Genomic DNA, 14,003 nt, shown 5'->3' on the forward strand with positions numbered 1-14,003 from the left:
GCACAAGTTAATTTTCCCATAGGACAGAATAATAGTTTTGGGCTTTAAATTAAAAACAGCAAAAGGTTAATGTTGGATTTCCACATCCAGGAGTGTTGGAGGAACAGAACTGGAGGGGAGAGAAGCTCTTGGGGAAGCCAAATGTGTTTCTGAAGGCAATAAAATCAATATGCCATCGCTGTGGAAGGTTCCCCACAGTGCACAGATAAGCTTCATTTATTGTAAATAAGGATTATGTTCACTTCATTCCCAAGCCAGGCTGCTCACAGAAATAAGGGATGGAAAGCCATGTTATGACTAATAGGTCTTTATCTTGCAGGTTTGCTCTGCTAATGTATTCCCTCTGAGCTGGCAGCAGCTGTTGTTTTATGGAGGAGATGACAGCTCAGGAAATGCTTTTATTCACCTTTCCCTCGTGCAGTGATTGATACAGCACAGCTCTCTGGGCCTGAGCACTCCAATCACACTGAAGACAAAAAAAAGCCTCTCTAACCTTGGCCTTTAAATGAAGGGTCATTAAATCAACCACCTCTGATATGATCCTGTCTGGTGGAGCTGCTGGGAAGGGAAAACAGCCCAGAGTTCACTTTGCTGTGAGTTACTGTGTGCTGGTGACACAGCAAGGAGCTGCTCTGCTTTCCTTGGTGCTCCAGCAGGTGAAGTTATCTGTTCATCCCTGAGGAGTGAGGGTTTGCTGCTCCTGGAGGGAATGGCTTTCTGCAGGGGAAAGGACTCCCTGTGTTCGTGTTCCTATTGCTCCAGGGAATTCCAGCCTGGCCTTTTTTACACCCTTCAGCCTTGGTTTTCCTTGAACAACTCAAGGAAATGCCAAACTTCTGCTGCCTTTCATCCCCCAAAACCCAACCTGCAGGTCAGAGTAGTGGAGGTGGAAGGAAATGTGTTGGGGGAAGGAGAAAAAGGGATCAGAGAGGCAGTGTGGAGCTGCTCACCCCACTTTTCAGCCCATGCTGTTATTGTTGTTGTTATTATTATTATTATTATTATTATTATTATTATTACTATTATTATTATTCCATTTTTTGAGCAGGTCTGAAGCAGCAAACTGCTAATGGCACAGTGGGTGGGAGGGAGAGGATCCAGACAGTAATCCTAAAAAGCTAATCTTGGAATCAAATGCACTAGGGAAAGAAATATCAATCTAATCTCAAGGCTTCAAATCACATTTCTTTTTTCGTAGATGTTTTTGTTGCAGGTAACAAAATGCAAATGGCTTTATTTAAAGAGCACAGGGCAATGGAACTGCTGGAAATAAATCACAGTGCTGCTGGGAGGAATGGCATGGCTCACATCAGCTCCATTTAAAGGATAAAGGGACATGGACTTGCTAAAAGCCACTCAAGAGCTCGAGGTATTCTATCGTTGTTGAAAACTTTCCTTTTTTTCTTTAATGAGGGAGATCTTCCATGTTTTGCTTGACCAAGATTTAATCAAACAATTTTTGCCTCCTTGAGGGAGTTGGTTGAAGTGGTTTGGGTTAGCATTTGGCTGAGTGAAACAGCTTGATTTTTCATGCTTTCCCTAACCTTCTGTCCTTTACTTTGCTGCTCTGCTGTGAACTTAACAAATCTGCCATTCTCCACCATGTGTGGAGTAAATGAAATCATGTCTTTCATACTTAAAAATGGTGTTTAGTTTTCTCTTCCCTTCTTACAGCAGAAAAGCATCATTAATATTTAAGCAGGTGGGTATCTCTGGAAGTTTTTTTGCACCCAGATTGGGGTTAATTTCAGCAATCCCAGAGCTCAAATGAGCTCAGAGGGAGCTAGGAGAGCCCTGGTGTGTGCAGTGGTGGTGAGTGCATGACAGCCCTGCAGCCTCAGGCTCTGAGATCAGCTGAGCATCTCTGCACAGCCATTGACTTTCACAAGGGCTGATTGATCTCCTGTTGCCAGGAACACTAACGAAGCATTTTCTGATTTTTGGGGGATGTTCTGCCCCTGCCACGAGCTCGGGAGTGTTTAAAGGAAAGCTGTTTTCAAGCAGAAGGCTCTAATTAGAACCTGAGCCTCCACTGATTGCTCCACGCTGCCTTTGTGGGTTTAAAAATGCCAGGGGAAGTTGGTTGTGGTTGTTTTCTCTTGAGCATTTGTAGCCTGTGGGTTCTGTGTCTTGACAAGGCAAATTGAGGGAATTAGGTGCTGAGGGACTCAGGGTGGTTGGTTTGTTTTTCCCAAGAGTGTTTTCCCAGCTTTTAAACTTATGGGAATTTTACAGGTTAAAGGAGGGAGAGGATCATCTGCTCTAAGCCATCATATAAAATAAACTAATTCTTTTAGCGCTGCTGGAATCAATCCCCGGCTTTCCAGCCGCGGAATGTGAGCAAATGTGGGAAAGAACAGGCAGGAATAGCCGGGAGTGCTGCTGCTCCATCGGGCGCGATGCCGGCGGCTGCCGCGGGATGCCAGCCTTGTCCCGGGAATGGGAAATGAGGGATGCCAGCCTTGTCCCGGGAATGGGATCTGATCCGCGGGTTGGGATGCCAGCCTTGTCCCGGGAATGGGAAATGAGGGATGCCAGCCTTGTCCTGGGAAGGGGAAATGCGGGATGGGAATGCCCCCCTTGTTCCGGGAATGGGGTCTGATCCCCGGGATGCCAGCCTTGTCCCGGCAATGGGATCCGAGGGATGCCAGCCTTGTCCAGGCAATGGGATCTCTTGTCCCGCAATGGGATCCTCAGCCAGGGTCGCTCTCCAGCACTCAGGACTGCCCTAAAACCGGGACTTGGAGTAAAAACCCCAAAATCTTTCCTCTGGTTCTGTCTCTGCTTTGTGATGCTTCCAGCCCTTCCTGCTCCACCCTGTGCTGCCCCAGCTCCACATCCTGTGGGATTCCCAAAGGGACCATCCTGGGCCTGTGGCAGGAGTTTTGAATGCTCAGCTGAGGAATCCAGAAAAATCCAGATAAAGAATCCGCCTGAGCCCATTTTTCCAGCTCTATTTCCAGTCCAGCCTGGATTTCCCACTTCACTCCTGGCATCCCCTGGATCCCTGCAGTGTCCCAGGCCAGGCTGGGCAGGTTTGGCACACCCAGGGACAGTGGGAGGTGTCCCTGCCATGGCAGGGGTGGCACTGGATGGGATTTAAGGTCATTTCCAACCCAAACCTCTCCATGATTCTGTTTCATTTGATTTTGCACCTTTTAATGATGGAATGACACATCTGCAGGCAAGGAGTCCCCAAGATAATCCTGCAGTGAAGGTCCTGCTGCTTTCAGAAACAATGGGGTAAAAAGCACATTAAACAGAGCAGGGAAGTGTTCTGGTCCTACTGGATAAATTATGTGTTAAAGGACACATAAAATTGAGATTTAATTACCTGTGCTCATTAAGATGCTTTTTTTCCCTGAGAATTTCTCCCAAGCCACAGTTAAAATCTGGCAAGTGCCTCAGTTTTGTCTCTCCCATGTCTGGGCTGACTTTCCCTAACTTTCTGTCCTGTACTTTGATATTCTGCTGACAACTTCACAAATCTGCCATTCTCCACCCCGTGTAGGATATGAAATCATGTCTTTATCAAATTACAGCTGCTAATCAGATACTGTCTGTGCTTTGGGATGACTGGATGGAAGAGTTCATAAAATGACTAAGAGAAATTCACTTGCTAATATAATTTATATGATCTTTTTGACTGAGTAAGGAGTATTTCACATAATGAGGTATATATATGTGGACCAACTGATATAGAAAATCTGTTGTTCATAAAACTGGAGTGAATAGTTGCTTAAATACTTATTTCTCCCCGATGTGGAGTGACTCAGCTGAAAGCCAGACAGGATTAATGAGCTATAATCTCTATTTTTGGCACATTCAGTGAAATGAAACTGTACCAACATTTAGCATAAAAGAACCAGATAAATGCTGTCCTGCAGTGTAGGAAGGGAAAAAGTGGCAAAATTGGATTTATGGCTCCTCTGCAGCTGTAAAAGAGGAGGAGCTGGAGGGACTTTTCCCAGCTGGAGCTCAGGAATTCTGCTCAGGAATCCCCAGGGGGGTCATGGATAACCTGCTCTTTTCTGCATATATTTGCCTCAAAATACAGACTTTCCTGGGCCTTTTAATTGTACTGGGCTAGGATTACAGGAATTCTGTGCACTCAGACCCTGGGATGGAATCCAACCCAATCCATCCTTTTCTCTGCTCCAGAAAAGCAGCAAATATTTGGGAGGAAATTTTTGCTGGGTCAGCCTTTTGCTGACCTTTTGCAGTGAGCCAGGGTGGATCAATCCAAGGCCAAGATCTGCCTGGAGCAGCAATATACAGAATAAAAATCCCATTTATCTTTGTTTAAGGAGGGTCTGCTGTTTCTAGCATTTGTTTATCCCATGGATTATCCAATTCTGTGATTTACAGAGTGAAACAAAATCAATTGGAAGTTGCTTTTCCTTTGCCACCTGTGGCTGTCAAAGCCTTGTGGAAAATTGCTCCAATTGTGTGATCTGCTGCTGAAAGTGAGTACAGAGCGCCTAATGAGAGTTTAATTATCTTGCAAGGTCTGACACACTCTGATTGCTTTTGTTTTATTCCTTCCCTTGCTCCTTGTGGTCTCTTTTGAAGTATCTCTGCAGCTGATCCAGGTGCACAGGGTGAGCCTGCAGAGTTCTCCAGCCTGCAAAAATAGATTTTATTTTCAGTAAAAGTAGATTTTCTCCTCAGTCTCACTCTCAGGTGTGACCTGGAAGCAAGGGAAGTACAACACACATCTCCACATGGACCTGGTCCTCAGAACTGATGGCTGAATAAGTCAAAAATCAGTTTGCATAGATAAGTTTACATAGACTCAGATGTTTTGTTCTTTTTCAGTCACTGTTTTTAAGGCCAAAAATGATATTTCCTGAAGAACTGGGACTTTGGACATTGAAATCCACCACTGAGCCACCAGCTGCTCTTCTGGCACCTGAACTGCAGGAAAGGTTTCCCCCCAGGGCTGCCTAAACTCAGCTTCCTGCTCTAACCAGCTCCTGAGGTGCAAATCTGTTGGTCTGGATGGCACAAACCCAGAGCACAGCAATTTGGGAATGGCTGCTGTATCTATTTTTGGGACGTTTGCCTTCTGCTGGATTTCCCTCAGCAAAGAGTTTTCTCTCTGGCAGGAGCAAGGCACCACGAAAGTCATCTTTTACAATTTCCACCCGGGCTGGAAAGCTTTATATCCTCCTGGCTCTCTCCAGCAGCCCCCAGCAAACATTTATTTTCTGCCTCCTAATAGGATGTGACTCCTGGGGACATGGGATTTGGAAAAGCTGTGATTTAATGGGTGCATTTCATCCCCCCTGCCCAGCACAGACATTTTGCAGAGATGAATCATTTCAAACCCAGCTCAGCCTCCTGCTGATGGGATTTTCTGCCAGAGGCTTCTCCAGAGGTGGTGACCTTGAGTCCATCAGGGATGGATGAACATCCAGGAGCGCTCAGTCCCTGGGATGATCTGAATTCCAGGGAATGAGCTGGATGTGCTCCGTGCTACCTGAGAGTTGCAGCAGCAAAACCAGCAAGTTCCTCACATTTTTTACTACTTGTACAACTTTTACTCCTAGTAAATTTTGTATTCCTAGTAAAAATTGCTGTGGAAGTCCACAGGACACCCTGATAACTTAAATATCCATTTCCTCTCCCCACAGCACGCATTGCAGATAGGATTTACTCCACCAGGGATGAACATCCAGGAGCACTCAGTCACTAGGATAACAGTGATGTGAATTCCAGGGAATGAGCTGGATGTGCTCTGTGCTACCTGAGAGTTGCAGCAGCAGCAACAGCAAGTTCCTCACATTTTTTACTACTTGTACAATTTTTAGTCCTAGTAAATTTTGTATTCCTAGTAAAAGTTACTGTGGAAGTCCACAGGACACCCTGATAACTTAAATATCCGTTTCCTCTCCCCACAACACAGATTGCAGATAGGATTTACTCCATCAGGGATGAACATCCAGGAGCACTCAGTCCCTGGGATGATCTGAATTCCAGGGAATGAGCTGGGTGTGCTCTGTGCTGCCTGAGAGTTGCAACAACACGAAGTTCCTCACGTTTTTTACTCCTAGTAAAATTTTTACTCCTAGTAAATTTTTTACTCCTAGTAAAAATCACTGTGGAAGTCCACAGGACACCTTGATAACTTAAATATCCATTTCCTCTCCCCACAGCACACATTGCAGATAGGATTTCCTCCATCAGGGAGGCACCCTGAGGAAATCCTGAGCTGTCAGCCCAGGCTGTACTGGTATAAACCACCTCTGGCTCCACAAGGATTTGTGCCACTCCTGGTCATTCCCTGGCACTCCTTTCATGATTCCCAGTGCCTCAGGGCAGGCAGGAATATCCTGGGGTTTCTTTCCTGCATGGGCTGTGTGGGTTATTTGTGTTCTGCACTTTTGTTGGTTATTTTAAATAAACAGATTTATGAGCCCTGTGAGGAGTGCCTGAGGGAGCTGGGGAGGCTCAGCCTGGGGAAAAGAAATGGAATAAAGATTTGTAAATACCACAGAGGGAATTGGATATATTTGAATTAAACCCTGCTGCTCCCTGCTGTGCCCACAGCATGCACTTTGTTTATTCCATGGTCAAACACAGAATGAGGCAATTCAGCCAAAGGAATGATCAGCACTGTGAGCCAAGGAAATCTGCAGAGTGCCAAGAATTTAATCACACCTGTGCTTGCCACATCGAATATCCCTGCCTGCCTTTGCTCCGCAGGGGAACCAGGAGATCCCAGCAGAAGGTGTGCTGAGATACTGAGCTCTGCAGCCAGCAAATTGCTGAGCACCTCAAATCTGCAGCCTCTGCCATTATTCTGGGCAGGGGGAGGTGGCTGTGGTTAAAATAGATGTTAAATTGTGACTGCAAACAGAAAATAAAAAAAATTTAAAAAACCAAAAAAACACTTGACATGCTGGGACAGAAAAATAAAAGCAGCTGATTCACAAACAAGGTGAGACAAATGTTTAAAGCTGTGAAACTGAGGTTTGAAATGAGAGGTGGTTTCTGAGTTTGGTAAGACTGTCTCTTGCCTGCTCTATTTAAGGATAATGCTGGCACAGTTCTCACCATCCAGTCTCCACTTGCTCTTCATTACCAAACCATTCAAATGCTTCTGCAAAGTAGAGTTTGAAGAGCAACATCACCCTGAGTCAGAAGAGTTAATTCTGATTAATTCACCCACACTGTTCTGCCAACATCCCCAAATACTGATTTCCCTGACATGCAAGGGGCAGAACTGCTCACCCAGATATTCCTCCTGTGAGCTGCAAAGCAAGGCAGGAGATGGAGAAATTCACTGCACACCTCAGAGCAAGGAAATTCACTGCTGACTCCTCCATCCTCACCAGAGCTGCCTGTGACCAAAGGTATCTTCATGAAATATTGCATCCAGTCCACAAGAAGTTTTGTCTTTATTCCAAAAGCAGGAGGAATTACAATATTTCCCCATATTTTTCTAGGAAAATTTGGCTGTTCTAAAGCTCTATGTGCTCATCAGGACTTGTTAATCCATTTGATTCTGAAAATTAGATGTGTAAACCTGGCTCTTGGAGGGATCAGCTTGTTCTCCTTGGTGCTTATCACATACTTAAAAAATGCTCTTGTCCTTTTAATGGCAATAATTCTCTGGGCAAGAACTTCTCATTTGGGAATGTTTGGTAAATTCTAGAGTTCTTGGATTGCCAAGGGTTTGGTAACCATTACTAGGGAAATTCAGTGGGTGCTGTGCATGGCTTTTTGGGGTCAACATCTGAGGAAAACTCTCAGCAGAACCCACATGGCCACAGCAACAAAGAGGCAGTGGGAGTGAGGATAAAGGAGAAATATTCCCTCATTCCCTGCAGGATAAAAATCCTGCCCAGCCCCTCTCAGTGCTGCTGCTGCTGCTGCCTCAGCGTGACCTCAATCATTATTTATCACTCCTCACACCGAAATGCTGCTTTTCCCCATTAACTTCCATCACTTCAGCTGCCACATTTGAATTTATTCACTCCCAGCGACAATATTTATTTCCCTTGCCTCTGAAGTGGGGAGGCAATGATTAGCCATGCAATCAGGAGATGCTGATCTTCATAGAAATCCCATCCTTTCTGACATCAGTGGGAATTATGCACCCTAAACTGTATTAGTTACACTCCTTAGGCACTGCAGGCAGGCAGGAGAATTTAGCAGCCTCATCTGGAGCCAGAGGAAAAGACTAATTTCAGTGGGCTTTGAATCAAGCCAGGAGGCTGAAGGAATTATATCTGCAGGATTAGAGAAGTGAAAGGGGAAAAAAAAATCCTTTATTTTGGAGATCTTTCACTCTGAAGATGCTGGAGCACCACTGCTTGAAGCAAACAACAATCTGCTCCAAATTTGGGAAGTGGATTCAAATAATGGATCTGATTGATTATTTTATTGCTGGGTACCTTCATTGCTGGAGGCAGGATTGTTCCTTGAGCTCCCAAGGTGTTCCACATTATTTTGGGTTTATTTCTCAGTTTCTCTGACTTTGTGGGTTATTATTGAGATGGAATTAAAGAAAGACTCTTGGATATGTCTGACTGAGAAATCATCCCAACAAAATAGAAATTATTCCAGAGGGTCCATCAACACAAACACACATTAATCTCATCCTTAAATATGTAGTAGAGCCTTTCCCCTGAGGAGAGCGTGGAGCTGGGAAAATATGTAACAATCATTAATTACAAGGCAGGAATGGATTCCTATTGCATGGGAGGACTAATAAAACAACATGTATATTGCTGAGTGTGTCTGTGGGGAGCTGGGGCTGGGCAGGGATATCAGACAGTGACACTGGCATCTTTAATATCCTCTCCACAGCAAACTGCAGGGTTTGTCTGAGTGGCATTTGCTGCACAAAACAGCTCTTTATTTTCACAGCTCATATTTGCCACAAACAAAACCATTTGATTTCCTCTTGCCCACCAGAGCTTCCTTTATTGCTGCTGCTGCAAAAAAGGCCATTTCTTCTTTCAGGAGCTGCTGTTGAACACATGATTGAGGTTGGAGGTGTTAAATATCACTGCCCTGTCTGTGTGTGAGCTGGGATGGGAATGAGCTCTGGAAATACCTCCTGAGCTCTGGAAACACCTCCTGTGCTCTGAAAACACCTCCTGAGCTCTGAAAACACCTCCTGTGCTCTGAAAACACCTCCTGTGCTCTGAAAACACCTCCTGAGCTCTGGAAACACCTCCTGAGCTCTGGAAACACCTCCTGAGCTCTGTTCTCTGCCTTGCAGCAGCTCAGGGTTTGCCCTGGTGCCTCTCAGCCTTTCTCTGCTCTTTGCTGGTTTGTTTGAAGGTTGGTGCAGCAAAGATCTCTGAACGGTGTGCAGGTGGAGGTTGAACTCCAATCCAAACCCCACAGACAATTTCCAGCCTGATTTCCCCGTGCCAGGCACTGAGCTGAGCCCTGAGGAAATCAGGATCTGCTCCATCCTCCAGCCATGGCAGGGTTGGCTAAAACGGATTTTAATTTAGGATATTCAAGGAGGACTCGAGATCTGGGTGTTTAGTGTGAGGATATCAAGTGGGAAAAACCATTTGGGTCACTAATTAAATCTCTTGCAGTTGGAGAGGAGCACATGAGGAGTTTTTATCCAGAATATCCTCCAGAGTAGAATTCTGAATTTCTGCCTCCTCACATCCTGACTGTACAGAGCACCACAGGCAGGGGGTGGGCTGGGAAATCCCAGGGTTATTCCTGCTTTTCCAGGCTCCTCCTGCCTGGAGGAGAAGGCAAATCCAGCATGGATTTCCTGGGATTCCCTCCCTCCTATCCCACTGCTTTGCCAGCCATAAATTTCTTCCCCAAGCTGCAGTTCACAGCTCCCTAAATGGCTCATTTCAATGGCTTATTTGCTCTAAATATTTGCTTTCTGGCTTGCTCACAATTTGAACACTCCATGAGGCAAAGACATTTTTATTCCAGGAACCAGTTCAGGATTGCAGAACAAATTATTTCCACCCAATTGAAGACCTATTGCAGGTTTTTCCTCTTCCTCTTTCAAGTATAAAATTCACTGTTTCTACCAATGGGGTTGGGGGGGAGAAAAAGCAGATTTAAAACTCAGGCAGGTGGTGTTTCCACCTGGATGAGCAAATGGGAGGAGGAGAGGAAAAAATCGAGTTTGGATCATAATGACTGGAGCAGGAGAAGGGAACTTGAGGGGAGGTTTGCCAGCTGAGATTTTGGAGTGGCTGGCTCTGTGGGGTGGATAGAAAGCAGACTTCATTTTCCACTGGGGTAAATTCAACATCTGCTCACCCAGCTCATTTAAAAAAAAAAACAAAAACAAATGTAAGTGGAATAAAACAACATCATCTGCCAGAAGCTTTGAGGAGAAGATATTTCCACTTCTTGCTGCCGCAGGGGAATGGAGTGTGAGGTTTGAAATATCTTCCTTTCCTCTTTTCCTGAGCGACTGGGGCACTTGGCCAGCTGAAATGCTCTTCAAATCTTCTCCTTTCCACCAACTGAAACCTGCTTGGCTGGTTTTATTCCTCATTTCCTACATGCAAAGGGTCAGCAAGCAGCAAGGAGAGCATCAGGGTCAGCACTTCACTCCATCCTGGGCAGCATTTTTGGGGAAGGTCTTAGACAGGAAAATCCCAGGGCAGAATTCCCTCTGCCTCCCGAGCTGTTGGCAGCTTTTAGCAGATGGTTTTGGGTTGATTTGCTTTGTTTCTGCTAAAACAGCACAGGGAGATGAGGGAGGGCAGAATGACCTGGGGTTTGTTACAAATGTTCATTTCTTTTATTCAGCAGGTTTTTTTCTGAGCACAAACAGCCTGGGAAAGTCTCTCCTGTGGTGTCTGTAAGTGCTGGGCGAGGGGAAGGAGGATCTTTTGGATGATTATTTTAATTCTAGAGGTGCCCTTTTGCACCCTGAGGTGACCCATTTATTGCAGGGACAGCTCCCAGTGTGCACTGAGCACACCTGTGCCCTTTGCTAATTTTCCTTTCATAAATAGCTGAGATTAATAATATGTAATTACATATTATTATAATATATAATTATATATTATATATAGTAGTAAATATATTATTGTATAAATAATAAATATTATCTATATTATTTATATTAATATATAAATACAGATAAATAATAGATAAATAAATAAATAAATAAATATATATCTCTCTATCTATATAAAATAAAGCAGTTGATTTGGTCTTTCCCCTCATAAAAGAACAAGAGAATGAGAGGAGGTGACACAGGTATGCTGTAGGGCTGTGCAGGTGCTATAATGTCATTTTTGGTTTTTTCCAAGTCAAGATGTGCCTGATTCAAGCCTTTCACCAGAATTTTAGTGGATTTTTTGGGCTGAAATAATGATTAGCTGAGTCTGAGCTATGGCAGCATTTTCAGGGCCTGACTCTCCTCCACTGCAAAGTTTCACACATATTATTATTATTTTTTTTTACTTCGCTGTGTTTTGTTATTTTCCCCTTCACTTTGTAATTTCCTGCTCCCTCCTCAGCCTCTGCAAGAACACATCACGGTGTCAAGCCTTGATTAATTCCATGAATTACAGCAGAACTGGAGCTGTCAGGAGGTTGCCAGGGCGTTTTGATTGATATTCAATTACTCCCCATGTAAACACCGATGATTTTAATGTCCTTATGGTCTGAAGTTATTTATGAAATGAATTTCCTGGAGCCCATCAGAGGAAGGGCTGCAGTTGGTGCTGCTGGCTTGGCACACGTGTGGGACAGGGGATTGGGGTTAAAGGGGCTGAAATTGGGGAATTTGCTCCCTAAAAGGACAGAGAACCCAAAAATCCTGGAGTTGAGCCTCCTGTGGGTTTGCCCAGGGTGGAAACTTGTGGCTACACAGACTCATTCCCATGGGAATTTTTCTCTCTTCTTCTTCCTGTGTTCCATAAATAAAGTTTGGATGTTATTGAAATGGTCTTTGGAAAGCTAGGCAGCTCAAGCCTGGCCAATCAGCCTGGGGGAGGTTTTGAATTGACCCAATCCAGATGACCTTTGAAAGTCTATATTAGTTTTAGAATTAAATAATAAAATTCAGAATTTTTGATCTGGCCTGGTTCTTCACTCCACTAGTGGTTCAACAGCGACAGAAACTCATCCTGATTCCCTTTTCTCACTCCCTCTGCCTCCTCAGCAAGGCTTTGGAAATCCCTCTGGTCCTGCTGGGGTTTTCTGCCTGCACTGTGGGGTTTTTTTAATGGGAAAAGAGCAGAAATGAGCCCTGGGCTGGCTGGGGGCTCCTCATTCCCAGAACAATTCCCAGAACAATTCCAACATCAGCAGTGATCCCAAACTGACCCTCCAGGGACTCCCTGATTTATGGAGCCTCAGTGACCAACCTGGCTCAGGCAATTCTTCCTTTTCCCAAAAACCCCACCCTGGGGAGAGCCTGAAAAATGTTCATTTAGCACTTGAGGACAGAGCTGGATGTGGTTAAAGCTGGGGACAGATTGCCCAGGATGTCCTCAAAATGTCAATTATTAATAAAATAGAAATTCATTCTTGACCTTACACTCATAATAAGTAAAGTAATCAGGAATGAACTTCACTGGAATTTGGGAAGGAAGCACTGGGATGTTCTGCACTTGTTGGTTTTTAATTTTTTTTTTCCCTCATGAGGTTTGTGTAAAGCTTTAATGAGCTCAGGTGATGCCAGCTTTATGAGAAATTACTGCTCGAGTTTGGCTTATTGGGAAATAATCTGCAACAGTGCTAAAAAATTCAGGAATTTCCTGAAGGCACAGGGGGATTCTCTGGGAAGTCACATCTTCCCAGGGAATTCCTAATATCCCCCTGGAATTTGCGGTTTTCTCCCTTGTTAAACATCACATTCATATTTGCTGCACAAAAGATTTCAGAAGACTGAGAGCAAAGTCTTACCAAATAGATTATTTTGCCATTTAAAAATATTTTATACAGATTTGGGATTAACCTCCTGGTGCAATATGTTGAATATATTGAATATTGATGAATTCTTCATCATCATCAACCTTGAAGAATAGATTTGGAAAGAAAAGAAGCTGAAGAGTTTAATATTCTAACTTTTTTTTAAGCTTTTTTCCCCCAGAACAAAGGAAATGTTACCCTGAATAGCCACAGAGAAAGGCAGAAATCCCCAAATTTCTGGCCAATCAGATAATGAATCAACTATCAATTTTATATATATTGTCAAATGAATACATCAATTATCAATATTCTCAATTATTACATTGTCATCTGCCCAGTCAGATTGTTTCCTCCCATTACCACATTTCATCAGTTAGCAATCCGTGTGTAAATGTGGATTTTAATGGGAATTTAACAGCGCAGGCAATGAAATGCAAACATTTCCTGAAGTGCAGCTTTGCCTCCCTAATTCTCCACTGGAGTCATTTAGCAGCCATTAGTGGAAGTGGAAATCTCAGATAAAAGTGGATCCAATGGCTCCTCTGAAGGCTGAATGGTCTGAGGGAGATAAATTCCTAATTATTTCATTAGGTTTTCCAGCTGATTGGAGTTCTGACTTGGAGTTTCCACCCAGATTTTGTCTCCTCTGGGACTCCACTTGTGGATCTCTCCCAAATGTGAATTTTCCTGGCAGAGATCCTGAGCTGCAGCGAATCCCCTCCGTTTGAAAGCTGCAAAAGGGTCAAAAACCTGCTGAAAATGCAAATAAAGACTTAAAAATCTTCCTCAGCAGTGAAATTTCCAACCAGTTCAGGATTGCAGAACAAATTATTTCCACCCAATTGAAGACCTATTGCAGGTTTTTCCTCTTCCTTAAAACCTTAAAACCAAAGGAAATGATTTTTCTCCTTTGTAAAACCTCTTTTCCCCTGGGAATAAAGTGGGATGGATTCACCTCCAGCTCAGCTGTCCCAACCTGCTCAGTGCCACTAAAGCCAATTTGACAGAAAACACACAATGTATGAAGAAGAATTTTCACAAATGCAACTCAGAGCCTCCAAAAGGATTAATTCCAATTAAATTCTAAATTCCTATTGCCAGCATTGAATGAGATTAAAGCACAG

The sequence above is a fragment of the Lichenostomus cassidix genome, chromosome 20, assembly GCF_008360975.1.
Source record: "Lichenostomus cassidix isolate B80296 chromosome 20, HeHo_3.0, whole genome shotgun sequence".
NCBI classification, from domain to species: Eukaryota; Metazoa; Chordata; class Aves; order Passeriformes; family Meliphagidae; genus Lichenostomus; species Lichenostomus cassidix.